Here is a 22,929-nt window from a genome sequence, read left to right as displayed (position 1 = left end):
TTTCATTTACAGAGAGAACTAAGACTGTAATAGTGTCTTTTTCAGAGGGTTGTCCTGAGGATGAACAAACGAACATATAAACCACTCACAACAGTGCCTGGCACATAGAGCTCAACAAATGGAAACTATTATTAATTCATATAGCCAAACCTGCCCCATCCAATCTCCTCATGTGTAAGATTTCACTTCTCACGACACACTAACCTTTTCTGATTTCTTTCAGAATCCCACTTATATCCCTTATGGTCTACCTGGTAGCACAGTGATTTAGTACCTAGCATAATGCTTTAAAAATGGCAAGTGCCCAAATATGCTGAAAATGTTTGCCATTATTCTAACTATGACATTAAGATATACATGCAATTTTGAATTCCAAAAAATAAAAACAGAAACATACCATATTTCGCCAAACTTCTGAAGAGCTGGTGAATTCTAATATCAGGTTCTTACAGATTTTTAACCTAAAATATAAAACACCTCACTCAATTCTTTTCACATAAACAACTGAGTAAACTCAAAAGAAAAATTTCCCCAAAATTCATTAAAAGGAAATTCATTTTGTTAGTATTTACGAATATCCAAAAACACAGGAACAGACAAGTGTCCCTAATGTTGTTGCTGGGATACAAGCAAGGGTGGTTAGACAGGCCCTGTTGCCTCAGTGCTCTCAGCTGACAGAGCCATGTTTCCCATATTCATCCACAGAGCTTAGAGCTTGCCATTTCTTTACTCTTCCCTCCTTCCAAAAGGGCTAAAAATGTATGAAAACTGTTTGACTGTATGCCTCTAATTCTTTCAGATACCTAAAACAATTTAGCTTTTAATTAAATTCTCTATGCTGAGCATCTGCTATGTTAGGTGCATTTTACAGGCACCTGTCCACTACCTCCTGGATTAGCAGCCTTGGGGCAGGTCCTTAAGTTTCTGAGTCTCAGGTGTCAGGTCCTTGTGAGTTTTAGACAAAATGTTTTCAAAGTATGTAAGACAATGCTTCCCCACACATTACAGGAGCTCAATACATGACAGCAATGACTATTTCTTAAATCAAAACTTAATGCACCAAAAACCAAATTCTGAGCTTGAAGCATGCACCCAAATAATCACTGTAAATTCTTAACTCATTTGTTTATGATCACAGCATTTCTCAGTGGACAAGAACTGCAATATTTTAATGCATTTCCTTTTACCATATATGAAAAAACCAACTCTCAAAGATTAAGAAACCCACCCAGTGCCCTACAGGTTGATGGCAGAAAATGCTCAGTATATATATATATATATACTTACTTTAATTTGGTTAATTAGGGGGGGAAAAGTGTGTGTGTGTGTGTGTGTGTGTGTGTGTGTGTGTGTGTGTGAAAAAAACCAACTCTCAAAGATTAAGAAACCCACCCAGTGCCCTACAGGTTGATGGCAGAAAATGCTCAGTATATATATATATACTTACTTTAACTTGGTTAATTAGGGGGGGGGGGAAGTGTGTGTGTGTGTGTGTGTGTGTGTACACACACACACACACACACACACTTTCCCCCCCCCTAATTAACCAAGTTTTAAGATCTTAGAGGACCAAGTTTCAATCTATTCAATAATAGAATCAGCTGGGAAAATCTGTAAAAAAGTGGATACTTGATCTCTACTTTCAAAGACTGTGATTCAATGCATAAACTGGGGGTACACGAATCTGCATTTTTAACATACACTGCAGGCAATACACAGATCTCAATTTGAGAAACCCTGCCTTAGAAGAATAGGAACACATAATCATAGGGAAATATACCAAATTTAGAATGATACCGGATAAGTAAGACAAGCTGTAAGAAACAGAAATCTTGGGTAGTATCTTTGAAAATTTACCATGAGCACCCTAATACCAGACCTAGTGCCATTATTTTATTTGTATCTGAGTCTCTCTCCAATAGAGGGCTCAGTCTAACAATAATCAAAGAATAAGAAATAAAATCTAATTAGAAATGCCTTTATTGGTCTACATTCATCTGCCCTCTAACATTTTCATTATTCTTAAAATGATCCATTTTCCAACTCTCACTCGCCATATATGTATATACACACACACACACTTCTCTGTATTATTATTACTATATCTGGTAAGTGCTTCATCTCCTCTCCAATAGCTTATTTCCTTCACCTCCTTCTAAACCTAGGTCAAAACTTAATTTCACAGTCTATCTTCTCTATCACTTTTTTGTTATGTTCCCTCAGTAGTTCCCTTCTCCTTTGCACTGTGGTTATGTCTTAAATTTATAGGTAAAGCTAACCTGTTGAAACTCTTAAGTTTTCCACATTTATAAATTTCACAAATGACCAAAGGCTATTCTCATCTATTCTGGAGTTAGGCTAAATGTTTAATACTGCTTTCATATAATATTCCCCACATAAACCCCTCAACTCCATTAACCCTTCTGAGTACCAGGTCCTTATTTTCTTTCCCTTAACTGCTAAAAGACCTGAAAAGGATTAGCTCAACCTCTGATATACAAAACCTTCCATCTACTGACATTTTTCTTATAGAAGTTAATCACTCCTCAGTATTCTAAACCCTGTGGCCCCTAATCCTACTTTATTTCTGTAGCTTTTCACACCACTAATAGTTCCTCACCTCCTCTCACTTCCGTAATACACTCTTTTACCTGTGACAGCAACTAGGTCTGTTGGTTCATCTTCCTAGCTCTAAGTCTTGGTCACTCAAGTTTCTTGCACTAAGTCCCTTTTCATCTGTGCAATTCCATCCACTTCTGTAGCACCTCTACACTTAGGATCCCTAACTCTATATCTTTAAGCCTTTATCTCTTAAGTTATAAGCCTACTACTCTCAATTACCACATACACCTGATGCATCATTACCATCTAAAATCAAACTCAGTTATCTTCCAAAAGTCATACCACCTTAAATGTGCCTCATCTTGCTGTTCTTCTGGTTAGAGGCTGAAAAAAATTGGTTGCCACCATTCTTTATTTTCTCCCTCTCATTTTTGTTTAGCCTAACCACTATGCAGGTTGCTATCTGTTAACCTTCAAATTCTTATTAACTCATTCAAAAAATGTCTAGTAGCTGAAACGAATACAATTTCCTACATCAATTATATCACAATTAAAAAAATTATAATAGATTTTGAGTGCCAGTGAAGTGGATAAAAACACAGTTAAGACATCAAACATAGTCTCTTGTCCTCATATAATAAGCAAAATGGGCACAAATAAAAGCCACAGTAAATTACGCAATTGCAATGCATAATTTAGTGTTGTGGGGGAGAAACGGTAAGGATATGGTAAGTGTATATAGAGTTCTGACTTAATCCAGGAAAACAGGAAAGGCATTCTTCATGAAGTGACATATAAACTAAGCTCTGAGGCATGATCAAGATTTATCACACATATTAAGAAAAACCTGTGAGGTAATAATGGCTCTATCAGTCCATTTGCCCAAATTGGAAAATTTTGAGTCATGTCCTAAACAGAAGGCCCCTCTTTCTCAGTAAAACAAATTGCTCTCCCAGTGCTACCAATTCTATCTCAGAAATCCAACACTACCCCCAATTCTTCCTTTGTTGCCTTTTGGTTGCTCTCAGAATAAAACCCGATTTCCCAAACATTTCAGATCAAACTATACACAATTTGGCCAAAACTTGCCAGTCCAGACTCTGCATCATTCATTTTTATACTTTTAATGCTTGAAGATGCTCACAGAGAGGAGAGTTTTCTCTTAGGTGACTTGCTTTATTTGTATTTAGGTCATTTAACTAGTAAATAAAGGTTATGATTCAAACACAAGTTGTATGATTCTAAAGACCATGCTCATTCCATTGTACCATGCTTTTAATTTATAATCAAATTCTGTAAATTTTACCTTTGAAATATCTCCTGCTTCTTTTTATTTTCCTCCATGCATACCAAAAAAGTACAGACCCTCATTACTTCATCTGGTTTCCCATTTGCTTTTATCCCTTACTTCGTCTACTAGAATTATCTTCCTGACTTTGTTCATATCACTGTCAAGCTCAAAATAGTCTATGCTTCCTCAATGCCTACAGGATAAATTCCAAACTCCACATATCATATGAGGTCCTTGTCACTGATCTCTACCCACTCATATTTACTGCCCAATACATAACATTATTACAACGTACTTGATGATCTGGTCCCATCCCTGAATTACTGGTTATTACATGCTGGCCTCTGGAATTTCTGACTTCAGTTGTTTTGTTTCTTAGGTCACTTCACTCAGAAATACTTCCCTATCCCTTGCTAACTAAATTCCATCCCCCAACAATCTACCATACCCTATTAAAAACTCCATTCATTCTAAAGGCTGTATCTCACAGAGTTCTCAAAGCTCTTCTGTAAATAATCACAGTCTTTTGGATCTTATTATATGTTACTAATACAATACACATAAATTTCAATCCTATCATTTGTTATTTTCTACCTTGTATTATAGCTATCTGTATACATTTATCAGTGCTTCTAGTTATAACCTGGTTCATGGTATGGCTCATCTTACCCATATTTTTACTCTCCTAGTAATGGAGAGACTGTTCTCTTGACACCACAACTTCCCTCTACAAAATCAACAATAACAAAAAAGAATCAGGATCCTGACAAAAGATTGTGGGCTAGTTCCAAATGGAATTCATGTATAAACAAACAAGAGTATGATTTTCCCCCCAATTAACACAAATTTAATCCAATGCCAATTTAATCAAAAGTCTGAAGACCAAGCATACCACAATAACCAAGAAAGTTTCACTTTCTAATGGAGGAATAATGTCTCTTTTCCCCAAGAAACTTGTTCTGCCAGGGATTAAACCATGAAATATTAAATAATTAAAATCAGTACAACTCTCAAAAACCTGAGAGTATTTACTAAAACTAAATGCATGCATACTCTAAAACTGAAAACTTCCACTTCTAAGTATACATCAAACAGAAATGAGTACATATTTAGTGGAATGGTTAGAACAGCAATATTCTAAGTAGTCCCAAATCAAAAGTAAGTAAGTATCTGCCCATCAACAGCAAAACGAATAAACTGTGGTGTAATCCTAAAACAGAATACTATTCAGCAACTATCATAAACTCAATGACTACAACCAACAATGTGGACGAATGTCATAAATATGTCAAGTGAGAGAAGCCAGACACAATTTAAAATGATGGATTCTAGTTATATAAAGCATAAAAACAGGAAAATCTAATCTATGCTATTCGAAGTCAGGATAGAGGTTCCTCTGGGAGAACAGAGGTAATAACAAAGAGTATAAGGGGCTTCAGAGTTGCTGCTGCTGTTATTTCTTGATCTGACTGCTGGATAAACATGTGCTCAGTGTGTGAAAGTTTGACAAGTTCTGTGTACGTTTTATGTGCATTCTCATGTATACTTCAAACAAAGGTTTATTTTTAAAGGTAAGTTATGAGTATTAGATAAACAGGTTAAGTGGAACAGAAGGTAAGCCCAGAGAAAGATTGAGAGGTGTGTTAACAGTTGCTTTTTGTCAAAAAAAAAAAAAAAAAAAAAAAAGACAACATATGAAAGAGCTGTTTTCAGATCTGGTAACAGGAAATGCAGGACTGTGATCCATTAGTGAACGAACAGAAATAAAGTGGGCCCCCCAGTTTAGATTTCTGTCTGGAGGCACTTTCTAATCTGTAGCCAATGAAGGGAAAATCTAATCCGAGAACAACAGTATCACTAAAATGAAAACCAAGAACTCAAGAGTTCCAGAGGCTGAATGGTAGAATCTCTAGAACAGGATGAGAGGAGGGCAGCTATGCAGAGAAAAGGCTCCAGAAATCTGCCACTTGGCAGTCCTTTGATTCTGCTCCTAAGCTGTAAGGTAAAAGATTCCTTGAAGCTAGAAAAAGAGGAACAGTGAGTTCAATTCCCAGTGCTCATACAGGAGAATGCCTAAAATCCCCCTAACCAGAATGAAGACTGACACTGGGGATATTTTGTGGAGAAGGGCCATGACTTTATAGTAGCTACTTAAATAAAGACACCCTAATATAGCTTTGAGGGATCAAAGTGACCAGCAAGTTACTTAGTTGGTTGCCAAAACAAAGTTTAATACTCTAAAAAAAAAACAACAAAATCTAGTCACACAATAACAGACCATAATGTGCAGCATCCAGTAAGAAATTACTAAATATGCAACAAGGAAATATGACGCAGAACCAAGAGAAAAACCAATCAATGGACCCTGAAATCAATGAACTGATGGTACCAGCACATGAGGGCTTTCAAATACTATTAAAAATATCCTCAAAAATTCAAAGACTATGTAAGAAACAGAAAATACAAATATAAATCAAATGGGAGTTTCAGAAATACAATGTATAATGACACTACAGGAAGAAAAAAAAGGAACAATGAAACAGAAAACAAAGCAATCTCAAGCACAGAGAGACAAAAAGACCAGAAAAAATACGTTAATGACCTATGGACAAGATCAAACGATTTAACACACCCGTAACTGGACCGTGTAAGAGGAAGGTAAATGATTTAAAAAATACGTAGAAGAAATAATGGTTGACACTTACTCCAAATTTGATGAAACCATAAAACCTAAGTAGGATAATCACAAAGGAAACCAGTGATAAACAGAAAATCTCAAAAGGGGGGCAGAGAGAAAAGACTTTAAGTACAGCAGAAGGAAGAGAAGTATGACCACAGACTTCTCATCAGAAACAAAGGCTAAAATGGGGCACCTGGATGCCTCAGTTAAGCATCAGACTCTTGGTTGACTCAAGTCACGATCTTGGGGTCAAGCGATCAAGCCCTGCACTGGGTTCTGTGCTTGGCGCAGAAGTCTGCTTGAGATTCATTCCCAGAACCTCCCTCTTCCTCGTCTTCTGTTCCTTCCCCTGCTTACGCTCATGCACACACTCTCTAAAATAAGTAAGATCTTTTAAAAATATATAAATAGAATCTTAAAAAAAAAAAAATGGCTGAAAGAAAAACAGATCAATCTAGAATTGTATATCAAGTGAAAATACCCTCCAAAATATGAAGAGAAACACCTATACATCTACCAGAATGGCTACATCAAAATAACTAAGAGCCCTAAATGTTAGATAAGGACGTTAGGCAACTGGAAATCTCATATATTGTTGGCAGGAGTATAAAAACAAAACAAACCAATCTGGAGAAAAGATCTGGTCTACCCTATAACCCAAATATCACATTCCTAGGCATTTATCCAAGAGAAAAGATACCATATATATCCACAAAGACTTTCAAATAATTGTTTACTTTAGCTTTATCCGTTAACAGCTGAAAACAGTAAAAGAATGACATTACAAACAACTTACACATGCAATAACATGGATGAATCTCAAAAATATTACGCTGAATCAAAGAAACCTCATACAAATTAGTCCAAGGTAAACTAATCTAGGATGAAAGTGATGAAAACGATGGTTGATTTGGAGAAGTGATGTGGGGACAGGAACTGACCAGGAATGGGTACAGGTTCTATAACTTAGGTTCTATAGGACTTAAGTGCTACAAAGGTGTACACATTTGTCAAAGCTCATAGAATGGTACATGTGGCAGATTTTACTTTCCAAAGATTGCTACCACAATATAATCACACATGCCTTTCTTACAAGATCAACCCTGGCATTCTCCATCAGATGGTGAGGTCTATATCCTTTGTCCTTTATATGAGGGGCCTCTAGGATTCTTTCAGTCAAGTGAGTATGGTGCTCTATGACTTAATGCTAGGTCATAAAAATGCCATTCAATGCCATATTGAGTAAGTCAGCCACTTGGCAAGTAAGCCAAGCAACCACATACATATAAAGGCAGTATTTAAGTGTTCTAGACCTCAACTCTAGCTGAAGTCCTAATAGCCAGCATCAATCTCCAGACTTGTAAGCCATACTTCAGATAATTCCAGCCTCCAACTATCAAGTTACATCAATTATCAAGCCACTCTGATGTGCTTGAAGCCAAGACAAACTACGCTTTCTAGTCTCTGCACAAAGCACAGGTTCATAAGCAAACTAAATTCTGATATTTAAGGGTGATTTGTTACACAGAAATAAATAACTAGAACAATATACTAAAGTCAGTTAAATTCAATAAACTAAACTTAGTTAATAATAAGTTACTAAGTTTCAGTTGACAATATACATGCTGAAGTTAAGGATGAGGAATACTAATAACTGCAAGTTACTTTGAAAAGCATCAAAAAATAAAACAAATAGATGGACAGATATGACACAAAGCAAAATGTTAACTGAGGAATTACATTCTATAATTATTTCACACCTGTGTGAATTTGAGTATTTTTCCTAATAAAACAGTAAAAGAGAAATAGAGGCATTTTCATGCAAATAAAACCTTAAAGTTTTTTGGCCAAAAGATCTGCACTTCAAAAATTTCTAGGGGCGCCTGGGTGGCTCAGTCATTAAGCATTTGCCTTCTGCTCAGAGGATGAGCTCAGGGTCCTGGGATTGAGCCCCTAATCCCCCACATCCCCTGCATCCCCCCCTCCCCACATTGGGCTCCCTGCTCTGAGGGAAGCCTGTTTCTCCCTCTCTCACTGCCCCTGCTTATGTTCCCTCTCTCACTGTGTCTCTGTGGAATAAATGAGTAAAATCTTCAATAAAAAAATACATAAAGAAATCTATACAAAATCTACACAAAGGAAAACGAAAATGGTAAATACGAGCATAAATATAAAAAATGTTGATGATTTGGCTTAAAAACTTCGTTTAATAACTTGGTTTGATAATTTCTTGGTTTTTAAATGTCTTTACAAAATAATTAGCCATTTAAAAGAAATAATTACAAATAAGACTGTGGAATTTATACCTTATGTAGAAGTATAATATAAGACTACAAATTTATACTGTATGAGAATTCTCACAATATACTCTTAGAGGTTTATTTCTGAAAGTAGACTGATATAAACCAAGGGATATTCTAAGTACTAGTACAACCACTGGGGGCAGAGGAAGAATAAGGTATAAGCTAATAGCAAAGATCAAACAAACTTCTATAAAAATGCTCAATCCAAAAGAAAACAGGAAAGGGGAGACAGAAGATAGCTGGAACAAATAGAAAATGTATAGTAACTTGGTAATCTGAAACCCAACCATATAGTCAATTATAACAAATGCAAATTGACTGAACACTCAGAAAGCAAGAAATTATAAAAATCAACCCAAAAGATGCAACTATACATTGTCTAAAAGAAAGACATTATATACATAATGACAGATAGGTTTGAAAAGATGTAATATTCCAACATGAAGCATAATAAAGGAGTGGTGGTTATACTAATACCAGACAAAGTAGACTTTAGGACCAGGAACATTACCAGAGAACCAGAGAAATAACAATACAGAATCAATCCATCAGAGAGATCTAAGAGATCTAAACGTGACTGAACCTATTATCTACAGCTTTAAAATATATGAGGCGAAAATGGACAAAACCTGAAAGAAAAGATAGCAAGCTCACAATTACAGTTGAAGATTTCAATACTCCTCTCTTGGTAATTAATAAAATAATTAACCAAAAAAAACAGTAATGACACAGAAGAAATACATACATCTAATAAAAAGTTTGTATCCTGAAAAGAATGAGCAAAATATATGGATACTCAAAAAAGATATATACATAGCTAATAGCACATGAAAACTTCTCAGTATCATTCTTCATCAGGGAAATGTAACCATGATTCTTCACAACCTTTTGTATGAAAATTATTTTTTAAAAATAACAAAATAACAAGTGTTAGCAAAGATGTGGAACAACTGGAACCTTGTGATTGCTGGTAGGAATGTAAAATGGCTACAGCCATGCTACAGTTGTACCATGGGTACAACATGGTTATGTTGATTCACCCCTCCAAAATTACCAAATGACCCAGCAATACTATTTCTAGGTATATTTCCAAGAATTAAACATGCAAGAACTGAAAGCAAGGACTTGAAGAGATTATCTGTACACCCATGTTCGCAGCAGCCTATTCATAATAGCTAAAAAGCAGCAGCAACCCAAGTGTTCAGTCAATGAATGGTTAAACAAATGTGATATTTTTACATACAATGAAATACTACTCAGCCTTAAAAAGGAGGGGCACCTGGACAACTCAGTCACTTGAGGATTAGACTCTTCATTTCCCTCAGGTCATGATCTCAGGGTTGTGAGATGGAGATCAAGCCTAGCTTTGGAGTCTGCTTCTCTCCTCTTCCTCTACACCTCCCCCTGCTCATCTGTGGGTGTGAGTGCTCTCTCCTCACAAAAATTAATGAAGGAAGGAAGGAAAAAAGAAAATTCAGATATATGCTGTAACATGAGTGAACCTTGAGGCTATCAGGTTAAGTGAAACAAACCAGAAGCAAAGGACAAATACTGTATGATTACACTTACATAAGTACCTGGCAGAGTCAAATTTTTAGAGACAGAAAGTAGAACAGTAGTCACTAGAGGCTGGAGGGAGGAGGAAGAGAACAGGGGCGGGAGAGTGTTACTATTTAAAAGGTACAAAATTTGAGTTTAGGACTATGAAAAAGTTCCAGAGATAAGTAAGAATGATGGCCATACAACATGAATGTACTTTATGCCACTGAACTGTACACTTAAAAAACGTTAAAATGATGGGTTTTATATGTATTTTACTATAGTTAAAGAAAAAGAAATTGCAATGGGATACTACCATACACCCATCAAAATGTCTACAATGTCTATCAAATGCTGGCAAGGATTTGAAAGATCTGGAACTTCCACACATTGCTGGTGGGAATGCAAAATTGTTTAACTATTTGGAAAAGAATGCCTTATATACTTGAACATAAATCTTTCATGTGATCCAGTAATTACATCTCAAGGTGTTTACCCTGGAAAGATGAAAATATGTTCAAAAACACGTGCAAAGATTACCTTTATTCACAATAGCCTAATCCCAGAAAAAAATCTAAATGTTCACCAAAAAATGAAAAGCAAACTATGGTACAGCCATACTGTAATTTAAAAAGTAATAAACACAAAATGGAAGAAATCTCAAATTCAAGCTAAAGGAACAAAGCTAAAAGAAGAGTATTTAACTTTTTATATCAATCATAAGAGTATATAACTTATGATACCAATTCTAGAAGAGGCAAAACTAATAAGCAGATCATTGGTTGCCCAGGCCCAAAAGGGAGGAATGACTACAAAGGAACATTTTTTCAGAATAATTCAAATGTTCTACATCTTAATTGTGGTAATTGTTACAGTATATGCATCAAAACACATCAAACTGTACACTTAAAAAGGGATATACTTTAGAGGATATAGGTTATACTTCAAAAACTTTATTAGTTTATGAAAACTTAATATATAAAAAGGTGGCACTTTGGGGCACCTGTGTGACTCAGTTGGTTAAGCGTCCAACTCTTGGTTTCAGTTTAGGTCATGATCTCAGGGTCATGGGACTGAGCCCCAAGTTGGGCCGTGCATTCATCAGTCTGCTTGAGATTCTCTCTCTTTCTCTGACCCTCCCCTGCTCATGCACACATGTACTTCCTCTCTCTATAATAAATAATATTTTAATAAAATTAAAAGGTGGCATTTTAAAACAGGAAAGTATCCCTCAAGTGGTCTAGAGAATTGGCTATCCAGGTGGGAAAAAATAAAAGGTAGCTATTTGTATGCTGTATCTAAAAACATGCCAAATGCAATCTGGATCTAAACCTAAATCACACTATATGCAAAAATTAACTCAAAAACAGATGACAGACCTCAAAGTAGAATTAAAACTATAAAATTATTAGAAGAAAATGGGCATAAACCTTCATGACCTTAGATTATGCAATGGTTTCTTAAACACCACCACCAAAGGCAACAAAAGAAAAATACATAAATTGGACTTCACCAAAAATTAAAACCTGGCTGCTTCAAGGAAACAATCATGAAAGTGAAAAGACAACCCAATAGAATGGGGAGAACTATGTAGAAATCATCTCTGATAAGACTTATAACCAGAATGTATAAAGAATACATAAAACCGAATAAGAAAAAGATGACCCAATTAAAATACAGCAAAGGATTTGAGTAGACCTTCTCCAAGACGGCCAATCAGCACATAAGATGTAATCATCATTAACCATTAAGCAAATGCAAATCAAAACCACAAAGATATCTTAACACCCATATAAATTACTAAAATAAAGAGATAATCAACTTTGGCACAGAAGTGGAGCTCTCAAAAACACATACATTGCTGAAAACTATAAAAGGGTGCAGCCACTTTGGAGGATCCTGGCAGTTCCTCAAAACGTTAAACACAGATAATTTACGATCCAGCAGTTTTACTCCCAGATATACCTGAGAGATGACTATATATGTCCATACAAAAGCTTGTATGTGAATGTTCACAGAAACATAATTCAAAATTAAAAAATGGAACAATCCAAATAGTTATCAACTGATGACTGAATAAACAGTGCACATATTAATAGTGTAATATTATTCAGCCATAAAAAAATGCTGTTACGTGCTACAAGTAAACCCTGAAATACAATACCATATAAAAGAAGTCATACACAAAAGAGCACATATTTTATGATTCCATGTATATGAAATATCTAGCAAATCCATATAGAAAGCAAGCAGATTAGTGGCTGTCAAAGGCTGGAGGACAAAAAAATAGAGAATGACTACTAACAGGTACAGGAAACAAGGATGAAAATGTTCTAAAATTAGCGGCAGTGAATACAAAAACCCAAATATACCAAATACAAATATACTAAAAATGAATCGCATGCTTTAAAAAGGGTGAATTTTATGGTATGTGTATTACATCTCAATAAAGTGGGAACTATAAAAACTATATGCTTGTTTTTTGTTTTGTTTTTTTTAACTTCGCAAAAAAGGAAAAAAGCTGCATGTATCTGTAGTTACAGATATACTTACTTTGTATTTGCCAGGCAATTTTCTGTTTTTCTACACCTACATTTAACAAGTGTTATGTTTTAGAATTAAGAAAAAGCAAACTTTCATTTATTTGTGTACTTAAAAATACACAACTATATGTTTATTTCCTCACTCAAAAATAATTCTACATACCAATCAATATTTAAGAGGGGGACCCAACCAGGAAATATAAGAGATTCTCTGGAAATATGAAAATATTAGAATTCTTGGTTTTATGATTTATGGGAATACTCTAGTAGTTAAAACTGAGACTGTGCTACAAATCTGGGTTATACACAATCAGTTACATATAGGAAAGAAATGAAAAGAAATGAACTCTCTGAAATGACAGTTGGCCTGCCCCTCCCTCTGGGTTCTGTGAACAGTTCAGAAATTAAATAAATTATGTTTATTTACCTACCTGAATAACTACGGAAAGTACACTCATGACTGGCCAATATTAAAATGCTATTTTCTCCCAATAAGGCAGCTTTACTTAAGTGTTTTATTACATGGCTTAGTGGCACTGAGAGTATCTTACCTAAGTGCAGATCAAGTATCATCTACAGAGATCCTTTAGAAATTCTAAATTACCAGATTTATTTCAATTTCCTGGCTTTAATGATAAACCACTCATTCTGGTCAACAACTCTATGATCTGAAAACAGAAGCAAATGTGCCACACAGTCCCAAGGACTGACTATTGTGAAATTTTCCCCTGGGTTCTTTTTGCACTATAGTTCAACTGAGTTCTATCTTATACAGTGCTTAACCTAAAATTAAACCTAGAATTATGCTAGCTTTCAGCCTGTGTTATACACACACAAAAGATGTACAGTAGAAGACACTAAAATAACTAAAGGTAGGTGGGTTTTCCTTGAAATAATCATAAACACATATTTTCAGGTTTACTATATTTCATCTGTGTATCAAATGTAGTATATAAACTCATAAAATTTGATTTAAGGATAACAAAAGACTGGCTTCTAATTTAACTTCAAAATCCTTTTAAGAAAATTTAGCACATATAATTTTAAGTCAACTAGACTGCCTCTTGTTAAAAGAAAACTGTTGCTCTGAACACTAGCCATATTTGAAGGACTTAAATAATAAAAATTGAGGGCATTTAATTTTCTATGAATGTCTAGTAAAATATTTAATATAGCCTAATGATATTCTTTTGACCAGTTACCAACTGGAATAGTATTTCTGAATCAATCAGTACATGAACATTCATTCATTTACCTAGCACTCACAAATGCTTGAAATTGCACATTAAAAAAGAGAGAGGGTGCCTAGGTGGCTCAGTAAGGTGGAACATGAGACTCTTGATTTTGAGGTTGTGTGAACCTCAATTGTTGGTTGCACAGATTACTTTTAAAAAATCTTTAATAAAAGAGACAGAGACAAATATTTACTTTTCATTAAAAAAGATTCGTAAAATACCTTTTACATATACTTCACTCAGGAAGTGAAATTATTTAATTGCAGTTGAAATTCCTTACTTACTCAGGAAAAGCAAGATTCATTAACACCATAATACAAAGAAGCACTAAAATCAATGAGTACAAAGAGATTCTCAGGGAGGCTTCCCTAAGTAATATTTCGGCTTTTTTACCAATATTCCCTGAGGCCCGTGAATGGGTGAAATTTGTTGTCTAACTGTGCTCCAAACAAACTGAAACACACTGGCAAAGGGTCTGGCACAAAAGGTTAGACATCTCAAAAAACTGAAAAGGCCAGTACTGTTAGATGGTTCTGTTTAGCGAGGAGTATGGAGAAAGGTAAGGCTGAGGAAGTACAGAATCTAGATCATGTCAGACTTTGTAAACTAATAAAGGCTTCTGAGTTTTACTCTGAAAGCCAGAGAAGAATTTTAAATAGAAAATTACAAGGTCATAATTCTATTTTTTTTTTAAAGATTTTATTTATTTGAGAAAGAGAGATCACAAATAGGCAGAGAGGCAGGCACAGAGAGAGGGGGAAGCAGGCTCCCTGCTGAGCAGAGAGAGCCTGATGTGGGGCTCAATCCCAAGACCCTGAGATCATGACCTGAGCTGAAGGCCGAGGCTTAACCCACTGAGCCACCCAGGTGCCCCAGAATTCTATTTTAAAAGATCACTTGAAAAGACAGAATTGTTATTTGTTCACAGTAATCCAAAAGAATTATAAACTATTAGAAATGATGGAGTTCACCCAAATTGATGGATACAAAATCAATACCAGCAATAATCAAATGGAATAAAAAAGATGCTATTTACAATGCAAAAATTAACCAAATAACTAATAAATTCAATAACATATGCGTAAAAGACATTTATGAAGAAAACCACAAAATACTGAAGATTCAAATAAATAACAAGGTAATTCTCAATTTATATATTCAATGCAATTCCAAATAATATCCCCAAAGGAATGTGATAAACTGGTTTTAAATTATTATGAAAGAATAAAAGTCTAAGAACAAGATAGTTCTGAACATTAATAAAGGGGAGGCCTGTATCCCCAAAAACTTAACTATTTAAAATAAAACAATGTAGTACTGGTGTAAAAAAAAAAAAAAAAAAAAAAAAGACAAAAAAATTAAAAAAATAAGAAAGAAATTAAAATCAAACCCAAGCACATAGCAGATGATACAGAGGACATGCAAAAAATAAAATAAAATAATGGGGGAAGAATTCAATACTTAATGTTGGGACAACTTGCTTATCATTAAAAAAAAAAAATCTGATTCCCAACTCCCTCCCACATGGACCTACCTAAATGCAAAAAACAAAAACAAAAACAAACCATAAACCTATTAGCAGACAATATAAAAGAGAATTTCTTGAACAAAAAATACAAATCATAAAGAAAAAGGTTCATGATTTCAACAACTGAAACTTGAGATTCTATATCCCAAAAGAGAATACCATAATAGGCAACCAGCAGTATTTTTTTCTTATTCTGATAACTTTCATGGCTGCGCTATAAAATAAAAAGGTTAGAGGAGATGATGGTCTAGGTCCTTTACAACATAAATACTATATACTAATGTCTCATTCTTTATAAACAATAATTTATGAAACATTTAAAAGACGCCAGAAATAATAAAATTCATGTCCATTTACCCACCATTTACACCATTTAATGTAAATTAAAATGAGGTATATAAAAAAAGGTATCATTTCACATCCATTTCCACTTTGCAAAAATTTTAAAATAGGACAATTCCAAATGAGGGCAAGGATACTGGAAAGCAAAGTGCAAATATGAAGTATATATTGGCATGATGATTTTAAAGTTTTTTTTATTTCCCCCAATTTATTTATTCGTCAGAGAGAGACAGCACAGGCAGGCAGAGTGGTAGGCAAAGGGAGAGAAAGAAGCAGGCTCCCCACTGAGCAAGGAGCCAGATGTGGGACTCAATCCCAAAACCCTGGGATCATGACCTGAGCCCATGGCACTGGGTTAACCGACTGAGCCACCCAGGCATCCTGGCATAATGACTTTAAAGAAGAATTCAGAAATATTTACTAAGGTCAAAGTTATTCACAACCTATTCTCAGGCAATTCATTTTCATGAATCTTCTTAAACACCAATACCAAAAAATGTGTAAAAGCAATCATTTCAGCATTATTTATGACAACAAAAAAGAAATAACTAAAAATACCCATCAATAGTGAAATATATACATTTTATAAATGGAGTACCATATAGCAAATTGAATAAATACACTTATTTCAAAAAAATGCTTTTTTTTAAAAGGACTCTGATGAAAGATTATATACAATACAGTACCATTTTGTAAAAATTTGAAACACAAAACACTTGTCACTTATGGATACTTCTACAAGCATACAGTAAAATTATAAACAAGAATATGATGTATACTCAAGAACCTCAGGATAGTTATTGCCTTACAGAGGGTTAACAGCATTTACTTCCCAAAGAATCAAAAGTGGCAGAATTTACAGTTTGGATGGTGTATATTTGTTGTATTATTTATGGTATGTTTTAACTATCTTATAATTAAGATACATATATATATTCAAAAAGAAAAAAAATGAATATATAATACCTAAACTGAAAATTACCTTGGAGATCATCTAATCCAATCCACGTATTTTTTTTTAAAAGATTTTATTTATTTATTTGCCAGAGACAGAGGGAGAGAGAGCGAGCGAGCACAGGCAGACAAAGAGGCAGACAGAGCGAGAAGCAGGCTCCCTGCCGAGCAAGAAGCCCGATGTGGGACTCGATCCCAGGACCCTGGGATCATGACCCGAGCCGAAGGCAGCTGCTTAACCAACTGAGCCACCCAGGCGTCCCTAATCCACGTACTTTTTAAAGAAAAGATATCAGAGTAAGAATATAAAATAAGTATTACTGTAGTCTTGACAGTTTTAAACATATGATACTTGTCTAAAACAGCACCTACGGGAATTAAATCTTGATCACTTAAGAGAAACTTGTAGACCATAGTGATCAGCCTCAATTTCTCAAAATCTGATGTCAGCTAGAAATACGGAGAACACGAACACATCCTTCCTGGAAAAGCCTCATCAAATTCAGCACACAGAGAGGCAATGAAGTGGGGCTGTAGTACAGATGTCTTTAGCCCACTGTCCAGGCTGGCTGATCCCTAGTCCTGTATCTACTTAAAATCAGTTAAAAGTTCTGAAGCTTAGAGGATTTTGTTCCTGGTGATTCTTACTCATCAGCTCACAACAGACAGTCCTAAATGGAAAGCAGTTACATTCATCAAGCACTTACAAATACATAAAACTGCATGTGAAAAAAAAAAAAAAAATGAGACACACAGCAAGTGTTCTCATAGAATCTTCAATTCAGGAGGAAAGCAAGGATTTAATTTCAGTTGAGGTAACTTACCTATTTTCCAGTTGAGATCCAACTATTTTTAAGTTCATCCCTCTTTGCCTTTCATTTAGCCCAAAAGATAAGAGAGGAATTTTAGAGGGAATAAACTAACTCCCTAATGAGTTACTGACACCAAAAAACTTTACTTTTTCATTTTGAAAATAATTAGAAATAAAGTTCACTGGGCAAGAATTAATGAAGTATACAATAATATGAAATGCAGGAATCTAGTTTTATGTGTTTAAAAGTCTAAAGTTAGCTTGGTTTTTCTACTACATTCTCCTAAAGTGTTCTCATTTCAACACTATATATAGACAACTTTTAAGCACTTCTATTCTGTCAAGCACAGTGTATCACTACCTTAGCTACCAAACTTTATCCATTTAATTTTCTATTTTGCCTCTCTATTCTTAAAACATTTTAATGTGTCCTAGTCCATTTCTGGCTGCTAAAAGAAAATACCACAGACTGGGCGGCTTATAAACAGAAACTTCTTTTTCAAATTCTTGGAATCTAGGAAGCCCAGTATTAAGGTGCTGGCAGATTCAGTGTCTGGCAAGAAACAGCCTCCTAGTTCACAGATAGCTGTCTTCTGGCTAAGTCCTCATATAGCAGAAGAGTCAAGGGAACTCTGCAATGTTTAATAAGGCACTAATATCATTCATGAGGACTCTACCCTCATGATCGTTCACCTCAGGAAGGCCACAATTCCTAATACCATTACAATGGATGTTACAATTCAATCATATGAATTCTGAAAGGTCATAATCATTCCATATATAGCAATATGTCACAGACATAGCAAAATGTGTAAGAAATTGAGTATGAATGAAATAGCTGAAGTAATTAGAGAAACTTTTCATTCCATAGAAGCTCTAAATATAGAATATCTTAAACAGCATAGTTTTAATCACTAACATGCAATACGATACATTGTCAGCCCACTTCAGAAAACTAGAAAAGAAAAATTTTACCCAATTACTTTTTGTGTGAAATGGGATTTATCAATCAGTATACGTGTCATATACAATAGATGCTCAAAAGACATGTATTTTTCCCCCAAACAAAAACTTCATATTTAACAAAGGTAAATACTTAACATTCTTATGTATGGTACACTATGAGGTTATCAGTATTGGCACATACACACACACAGCAGCACAATAAATAGAATTCTTAAGAAAAAATACCAAACTAATTAATAAGCTGGAAATACCTGTATTTCTCCCTATGACCCATAAGCTTTATACAGAAAACATTGCTGGCATTTCATCTTTTCCCTTCCCAAGAGGATTATGCTTTACATCTGATAAGAGAAAGGAAGTATTTGTTGGCAGTATGAAGAAATTCCCACAGTGGTAGCTGCAGTGCTAGAAATGATCATCTCAGAAGAAAATAACACCAGTTTTAAAGATGGAGCTAAAGACGGTAAGGAAGTGACAAAATGTGACATTTGTCTATACTGAATTCTAGATACATGATTCTTAACATTATTTTCTGTACTGAGTATATAATTTAGAGAGAAAATTCAGAATTTATTCTGCATTACGAAGAATATGAAAGTAAACAGATTAGGATAGTGGCTACAGCCACAAAAAGCAATTCTAAGACTACCTTCTCACATCCAAGAATAGAAATCTATTATAATAGAAGCTTGAAATGGATAAGGTATCACTTTTGATACAAAGAGAAAAATGTCATCACATTAAGAACAAAAAATTACAAGCCGGCACACCACAAAGAGGTTAAAAAAATTTTTCACGTTTTATTTCTGTAATATAAAAGGATCTACGCTTGACTAACCTCAACTAACCCCGAAGGGTACAGAAAGTCAACTTCTATAACACACTTAACTGTTAAAAGAGTCACCACATTAAGCTCTATATTGGCCAGCCAAGAGTTTCATTTAAGGAATATTTTATCCTACTTAATCAAGTGTTCAGGGCTCAAATGCAATTTCCATGCTTTTTATTTGTGGCATAGATATTAACTTAATAAAGTCTTACATAGGATTCTTTTCTATGATCCACATGGGCTATCTTAATAGATTCCAGAAGACTTCCTAGGATGGAACTTTTGGAATAATCTTATCCAATAAGAATCTATGTCTCTAAAACCTCTTTTACTTTCAGGTCAAGCTTATGATTCACCTTAATTCAAATTAACACGAGAGGTCAAAAGTAAAGCAAATTAGGGTGTCTAGGTGGCTCAGCAGGTTCAATGTCTGCCTTCACCTTAGGTCATGATCCTGGAGTCCTGGAATTGAGTCCTGTGCCAGGATCTCTCCTCAGTAAGGAGTCTGCTTCTCCCTCTGCATGACTCTCCCCTCTCTACTGCTTTCTCTCTCGCACTCTCTCAAATAAATAAAATCTTTAAAAAAAAAAAAAAGTAAAGCAAATTACAGAAGGCATTTTTTTGACTTAGTATTAGTAATACTGAATAGTGCATCAGTAATTATTAAGATCTTACTATTTATTTCAAAGGTAGTTAGCAAATTTAAAATAAACTCACATACTAAGTATTTCCCAAAATAATACTTCTAAAGTATGAAAGGGTTAAAAATGTTTATAGAGAAAAGCATGAAAATATACCAATGTTCCAATCACCAGCTTATTACTAACCAACTTGTTTTCTTGGGCAAGTCACTAAGTCACATATAAGATCACTTTATACAGTATTATTCTACTTTTTTGAGAATCATCACATCTGAAAAAACAATCCTTTGAAAGAGACAAAAAGCAAGTATCACCTTCATTTAACAGAGGTTAACAGAACAAAGGCTTTGAAAGGTTAATGACCTGCTCATGACCAGCTAGGAAGCTAGATTGGAAGGATGAACCCATGCATCTTCTGACACCAAAGTTAGTGCTTCTTCCTCCACATCAGTGGTTCTTGGTGGCTTTTGTTCACTGAACCTGTTGAGACTCTGAAACTTAGAATTTATATATAATTTTAGGGAGTTCACAGTCACGAAGCTTAGCATCAAACAGAAACAACTGTCAACCAAATCTTATTTGCAAACAGCAATATTCAAAAAAAAGGTATTAGCTTTATTTCATTCTCAGATTGGCCTTAAACTTACAAAGTTCATTTTGACTCATTATCCATAATGGTGTTACTTCATTTTGACTCATTATCCATAATGGTGTTACTTATTAATGATAACTTAAATCAAAGCACACTACAGGTAACATTTCTAAGGGTAAATAAAAATTAAAGTCGGCAAAGAAATTTATCATCTATTTATTAATTAGTTATTTCATTTAAGAAATTATATAGCTTCTTTAAGTATTTTAAACATCTGTTCTGGACATAGGATATGTTTGTAGATTAATACCATTACTACTTACTGTAATTTTACTTGACTTCCTTTATTAGAAGAAAAAGCCCCACTTCCTGCACTGTTATGCTCAGAAAAGGCCCAATGATGGCATCTTGTGAAGTCTGCCTTCTAATAATAATGTAGAAAAGATTCAAATAGAAGCAAATTACTCCTCTCAACAGGTAGGACAGAACATGCACCACTGAATGCAGAGAGTCCTGAACTCCAGTCCAGAGACTCAGACTGCAGTTCTAGCTCTATCACCAGGTGACTTTCAGAAAATCATTTTAAAACTTTGCACTTCAATTTCTTCATGTATAAAATAAATGGAGTGACTGGCCTCAAGAATAGTCCTACTGAGGCTTGAAACTTTCTATAAACCTAGAACCAGAAGAAAGAATCATAAACACCAAAGAAAAATACCAAAGTACTTACAGGCAACTGACAAAGTAAATCAATTTCTTTCTCTTTCCTTCTTTCTTTTTTTTTTTTTTTTTTTTTAAATACATAGCCATTCACACACAGACACACACACACAATGTGCCAGATTTTGGATTACAGAGTAGGACCAAGGTAGAGATATAAACTATCTCACAAGGGGGTGCCTGGGTGGCTCAGGTCATGATCCCAGGGTCCTGGGATTGAGCCCCACATCGGGCTCTCTGCTCAGGGGGGAGCCTGCTTCCCCCCTCTCTCTCTGCCTGCCTCTCTGTGTACTTGTGATCTCTGTCAAATAAATAAATAAAAATCTTAACAGAAAAAGAAAAACTATCTCACATATGCCAAACAGTTGTATAAAGGGGTAAAAACAATATTCTTTAGACTAGAAGCTGCGGCTGGAAGTGTTGAGTCCAGAGAACTGCCCTAAGACTAGAAGAGCTCAGAATAATGAGGCTCCATTATGTGATAGGATTTCACAAAAAATGGTGCTACGTGGAGAAAGTCACTAGACTGTAAGCTTCCAAAAGATAGACATGATTCCTGACTTTGTAGCTCCTACATATAACCCAGCTCACAGTCATAGTAGGTACCCAATAAATGTTAGTTGACTACTGATAACTAATTCATCCATATGCTGGCAACACACTTTCTGGTAAACACTAGGAGACCCTCCCCTTAAAGAGTGAGTTCCCAGCTAGTGAGAATGAAACAATGTAAAGGATAACATGCTAGAGTCCACCCTATGTAAGATGCTTTGAGAACAACAACAAAAATAACAGAGAAGGAAGACTTCAAAGGATTAACTTATTAAGAGCCTATGTGTTATAAACTATTCCTCAAAACAACTCTACTTAGTTTCACCATTCCCTTTTTACATATGACAAAACTGCAGCTCACCAAGACTAAGCAACTTGCCAAGATCAGACAACTAAGGTGAGCCCAGAATTAAAAGTACAGTGAACTGCACATACTGCAAGGTTTTTGAATTTCTCTTTACATCTACAGTGAGAGGAGAGTCAAAATCGGCCAAAACTCTGTTATCCTGAATTATCCTGAAAAGAGAAAACTTGTCTTCACTTGTAAAAATAAAAAAACTTTTTAGCAGCTCTATGTGCATTTAATGGAATGTCTCTATGTTTTGACCAATACAAGTTTGGGTCTAAGCAAAAATGTGCCACGTGTTAAGAACATAACCAATAACCATTTAAGAAAATAAACATTTATAAATATTTCAAGTGCTTGGGTTGAAAAATTAACATATGATCCACAGTTTTGGATTATCCCACTGACTGCTTATTTGAAACAGCAAATTATTTCTGATGGGGGGGTGCTTTTGTTTTTGTTTTGTTTTGTTTTTGGCAGGGATGGCAAAAGGAT

General features: G+C 34.9%; 1 protein-coding gene across 19 annotated transcripts in view; it reads right to left on the bottom strand.

The window, feature by feature from the left end:
- Window positions 1-22,929, bottom strand: part of UBE3A (ubiquitin protein ligase E3A) — a 92,596-nt gene that overhangs the window by 67,204 nt on the left and 2,463 nt on the right. For 7 of the 19 annotated variants that reach the window (XM_082736590.1, XM_082736585.1, XM_082736587.1 and 4 more), the window contains one exon: window positions 398-461. The exons of 1 other annotated variant lie outside the window; for it this stretch is intronic. The gene's annotated coding sequence lies outside the window, so the exon portion shown is untranslated. Of the gene's footprint in view, window positions 1-397; window positions 462-20,023; window positions 20,160-20,587; window positions 20,722-21,139; window positions 21,241-22,929 lie in introns of all 19 variants that reach the window. 11 more of the 19 variants (XM_082736588.1, XM_082736594.1, XM_082736589.1 and 8 more) reach the window with 8 other exon arrangements.

Source organism: Mustela nivalis (genome assembly GCF_964662115.1).
Source record: "Mustela nivalis genome assembly, chromosome: 6".
In the NCBI taxonomy this organism is placed as follows: domain Eukaryota; kingdom Metazoa; phylum Chordata; class Mammalia; order Carnivora; family Mustelidae; genus Mustela; species Mustela nivalis.
This window is presented reverse-complemented; position numbering and strand designations above follow the sequence as displayed.